The following is a 5,216-nucleotide window of genomic DNA, read 5'->3' on the forward strand; positions in this document are numbered from 1 at the left end:
GTGATACTGTGGAGTGCTGCGGTACCCCAGTTGAGAAACTCTGCACTAGATGGATGAGAAGCATGTTTTATGTTATTTATTTAGCATTGTAAATGGTATTGTGGTTTGCTTTAATAAAAAAAACCAAAAAACATCTGACATGGGGTTATGAATGTAACTGCATTGTACCAGGATGTTTATCAAACTATTGAAAATATATTGTAATCATTTGTACTGATAATCTATGTAAAGATCAATGTACTGGTGAAAAAATGATGATAATAAAAGAAAAAAAAATACTTACAATACACCTAGTACCTGAAGTAAACTTGGAGGTCCTGGCACATATCTTTTCTTTTGAGTTCAGTAGATAACAGATAAGACCATCTCTAAAGAACCAAATTTTCATTAATTAATTTTACAGTGGTTCATAATTTAGAAACTAACTGTCTATGTTAGTGGTCCTTGATTTTGTTAGACTCAAGGCACACTTTGTAAAATGTGCTCTTAGTTTTCACTCATTTTTTCAGTACCAAAAAATACTGGAGCAATTCTTCTGTTGCAGAGAATTCAGAAAGACCACAACAGGCCAGAATGTTTTTAACACTGTATAGATTCCTATTTGAAATCTTGGGTTTATCTTGTGAATCATGTTTATACTCTTACCAGTCAAACAGTAGTGTAACTAAGACAGGGTAAGGGGACACCCTGGATGCCAGCTGTGGGCGGGCACCAGGATCCCTCTTGCCAAGAGTCTTTGCTGCAGCAGGGGAAGCCCTGCGCTACCCCTGCCAGCCATAGATGCTGGGCAGCACAGTTCTGCACCAAGCAGTGCATCAAGGGAGTGGGGAGTGAGCTGAATGGCACTCCTCTCCCCACCCCAGTCTTTGCAGCAGCATGGGATAGGAGAGGCAGAGGTAAACTGCACTGTTTTTGCCTGGCTACAGAAGCCAGGCAGACAGCACTGCAAGCAACAGTGTATTTAGGAGTGCTTACACAAGTGACATTTTTTGCATGATCGGGCCCCTGAAAGCACTCTACAACTATGACTTAACACATATGCACAGCTGCAAAGTACTTTTAAAATGGCTGATGGCATGAAAAATTAACCCTGGTCAAATAAAAGATTAAGGTGCTCTAAAGGAGAGCATCTCAGAGAACTTGTTTTCTCCAGGGTTAATTTTTCACGTGGGCACAGAGCTGTCAGTGGGAGATGGAGTGGGAGGGGGAGCAGCAGCACAGAGCTGCCAGCAGCTTTTGAATGGCCAGAGCTGGGGGGACAGGGTGGAATGGGCCCCCCTTGCCTCCTGCCCCCTTGCCCTACCCCGGGCAACCCTGGATGGGCTATGGGGAGGAACCAGGCTGGGCCCATGAGGTGAGATGCGGCTTCTTTTCCCCACCCCATGTCCAGACTCCTGAAAGCAGGGAACTGCTGGCTGCTTTTAAATGGCCAGTGGTAGGGGTGGGGAGCAGTGTGAAATGGAGCCCCCTCACCTCACAGGCCTGGCCCAGTTCCTCCCAATACCCCAGCCAGGGTAGCTGGAGGGAAGCGTGAGGCGAGGGGCCTCTGCTACACTCTGCCTCTCCCCCTCAGGTCCCCCCATTCAGCTCTGCGCTGCTGCTCCTCCTCCCCCTCCTTTCCCTGCTGATATCCCCAGAGCTGGGCGGGGAGGTGTTGTTCAGGAGACTCCTTGGAGCACCCGCTGGCCAGGGTAGATGCAGGCTGGCTCCAGCTCCCCCCCCACAGGCAAATGTTTCTTGGGTGCAGGCCGGCTCCAGCTCAACCCAACAGGCAAATGTTTCTTGGGTCAGGGAGCTCTAACTCATGGCACTTTACAAAGCAGGGCCCTGAACAGACACCTTAGGGGATGGAAAGGGGAAGAGAGATGGGACTGATGTTCTCCTCTACCTCCCCACCAGCCTTTGCAGCAGCAGGGGAAAGAAACCCTTCACTGCCCCCAAGCAGTACAACTGGGGGACAAATGGGAGTAAGTAGAATGGGGTTCCCCACCCCCATCTACCCTCTGGATACCCTTCCTGCCTCCTCTGCCCCCCCGTCCCCACGATGAGTGCTCAGTGACCTCTGAGTATTAACAGTGTGTGGCACCCTGCAGCATCCTTGAAAGGATCCCAGGGCATGGTGCCAAAGCTCCCTGGTTGAGAATTACCAGCCTATGTCAATAAGCTCTCTGTGCCATGAATTGTCATTTTCAGTGGATGTACAACATATTGTACCAATGCCCAACCTTGTGGGTCCCTCAGTCTTACTTCAAGGCAAGTATTAAATGATAATATACTATATCTGATATGGATGCTCATTTATTTTGTGCAGTAGCCGTGTTCAGATACCATCCTGATAAGGAACCTTAGAAGTACCTACTGTATGAGAGAGATCACTCTTTCAAACATTTTGTAATCAAAAGAAATATTAAAAATACAAAAATAGTTATGACTTTTGTTAGCGTACAGAAGAAAATAAAGAAAAATCAGATGTACTCCAGATATCAAAAAAGTCTTGCAGATAATCAAGGTAATGGCAGAAGGTTTCTGATACTACTTTGAACTCCATAGTGCCTGAAAGATCATTCAACTTAACGTGTTCACAACTTAATGTGAACTCTTTTTCAGACAGAAAATAGGAAATGAGTACTTGAGAAAAAATGCATAAATCTATAAAACAATAACTTGTTGCAATGTTACATCATGAGCTACAGAATAGTTTGTTTCCATCAGAAGTAATGCAGGTGGAGGAAAAGGAAAGAGGAAATATATTGTTGTGAAGGGAGGATACTAAGGCAAAGGGATGTGATTTGCGAGGAACGGAACCATTCAATTACTATTTATAAAAACAGATACTGAGTTGTTCTGGGGGATCTTAGTGGGTCATTATCCAAGTTTAACTTCTGGAGAAGATGTGGAGAGGTTAATTTTAAGACAGCTAGCACTGAAAAAAAGATACTTGTATGAGTTTACATCCAAAAAAGGTGAAAGTGGTGGCGAGACAGATGCCTACTACTTCCATGAAGATGGCATGGAAACTGCATTTAAATGTTTCCCTCAGTTGTTCACTTACAAGAGCTTTGCCCCTGTGCAGGACAAAGTGAAATGAACTAAAAACAAAGACAAAACTGACTTGTTCCAGTATTTAAACAGCAGGAAAACCAGAGTCCGTGACAAGTAATCTAGAGTTTTACAGGTTATTTTGAGTTCAGGAACATGAACGCTCTTACCAGGAATGGAAAGGTCTTTATCATGCATTGGTAAGCCCCTGACATCCTCCCATGGGGAGGAAGGTGGACACTCAATGAACCTTATCAGTCTAAAGTGACTCCAGCCAGCAAGAAATGGGAAAGAAAGCAAAGGCAAATAGGCGGCCATCCAAATAGTGCAGGGGCAGAACTACCTGAGGCATGAACAGCTCATCAAAATGACATTTTGATGGCATTTATCATGTTGCATTAATAAAATGTACACATTGTGTATATATGTTATTAATGGGATCTCATCACGCTGAGAAGGACTAAGGAGATGAGTATGTTGCCCTGATAGCTTAAACAAATTATACCCCTGCATGGTTAATAGGCCACCTATCAAGTTATGCTGTCACAGAAACTTTAGCAACATAAATTTAAGCAACCAGCATTCTCACTTATTTGGCAAGTAACAGTTTTTTTCTCAGAAGAGGCTAAGTTTGATAGCATCCTGACTGAACAAAGATTTCATAAACATTACAGGCTGGAAGGGACCTCATGAGATCATCGGGTCCAGCCCCCGCCTCCCCCAATAGGCAGGAAGTCAGCTGGGATCAAGTGACCCCAGCAAGAAATGTATCCACCTGTTTTCTGAAAGAGTCCAGAGTTGGTGCTTGGACTTTTTCCTTATGCCTAGTCTAAATCAGCCTTCCTGTAGTGTATGGCTTTTAGACTTTGTTATCCCTTGGGGAGCTCTGGTGAACAGCTCTTCTCCCAGGTCCTGATGTACCCCTTTTATGTAATGGTAGGCTGCCACCAAGTCTCTCCTGAGCCTTCTCTTCTCCAGACTGAAGAGTCCCAAGTCCCTCGGCCTCTCCTCCTCCTGCCTGCCCTCCAGGCCTTGGATCATACGAGTGGCTTTCCTCTGGACTCTCTCAAGCTTCTCCACATCCTCCATGAAGTGGGGGTCCCCAATACTGGATGCAGTACTCCAGCTGTGGTCTTAACCATGGCAGGGTCAAAAATCAATAAAGTTCACAAAGTAATATTTTAGAGCCCTAATTAGTTTAATTAAAGAGACATGAGTGGGCTGTGCCTCACTGCTGTTGGCTAAAAAATAAAAATCCTTTTCAACTTTCCTTGGCTCATTTTCAGTCCCATCTCTGCTGACAGGCATTTATGAAGAAGTGTTAGACATCAATTTGTCCAGCTTCTAGTATATCACAGCATCAGATGTGCCTTCTGGAAAGAGCGGCTATGTACAAAGACCAGGAGGTACAATAAAAAGGAGGAACAAAGAACGTTAGCACCGATGCCTTTTAAACCCTGTGATAAAACTGCAACACAGCATGAAGTCACTTGGAACCGAGTCACTTCTGCCGTGTATAGGAAATAGCTACCTCTCTTCCCGGACATGTTCGCCTCTGGTCTCTCCCAGGCTCAGAACAGCTGGACATGTCCACCTGGGGAGGTGGGGATGCTTTTTTCTGTTTACATCTCAGGTTGCTGGCTCACTACTATTGGTGGCCGTTTAGGAAAAGGGAGGGGGGAGCAAGAAATGAGAGGCTGGGGATGCTGCCCCCTATCACATGATGGAAATTTCCACTCTTTAGAAAGCAGAAGGAAAAAAAGAAAAGAAAAAGAAAAGAAAAGCGAGCTGGGGTCACAAGGCACACTTTGTAACACTCCTCGAAAGGACCTTGCCAATGCACACGTGCTTCATCCCCCCAAAAGAATTTGCCAAAGCCGAGGTGGGTAATTAATTCGAGCTCTTTCAATACGATTGCTTTTTTTAAGGCCAAGGGGTTTGCCGAAGAGCAGCAGAGCCGCTGCGCCCAGCGAGCCACAGGTCTCCGCCTGCTCCGCCTGCACGCCCGGCGCGCGCCTGCCTCCCCCTCACACGGCCCCGCTCCCAGCCGGGCACCGCGGCCGGGCAGCCCAGCCTGAACCAGCCCCCTCCAGCAGCTGCAGGGCGAAGGCTGGCCCTGGGCACTGAGCCCGGGGGGCTGTAGGGATCTCAGGGGCGCGGTACAGCGCTGCTGCTCA

General features: G+C 46.5%; 1 protein-coding gene across 2 annotated transcripts in view; it reads left to right on the forward strand.

Moving 5' to 3' along the window:
• Window positions 1-4,775: 4,775 nt before the first annotated feature.
• Window positions 4,776-5,216, forward strand: part of SLC38A4 (solute carrier family 38 member 4) — a 61,938-nt gene continuing 61,497 nt past the window's right edge. For both annotated transcript variants that reach the window (XM_019543334.1, XM_019543332.1), the window contains exon 1: window positions 4,776-4,921. The gene's annotated coding sequence lies outside the window, so the exon portion shown is untranslated. The remainder of the gene's footprint in view (window positions 4,922-5,216) is intronic.

The sequence above is a fragment of the Crocodylus porosus genome, unplaced genomic scaffold (genome assembly GCF_001723895.1).
Source record: "Crocodylus porosus isolate Cpor-Errol unplaced genomic scaffold, CroPor_comp1, whole genome shotgun sequence".
NCBI classification, from domain to species: domain Eukaryota; kingdom Metazoa; phylum Chordata; order Crocodylia; family Crocodylidae; genus Crocodylus; species Crocodylus porosus.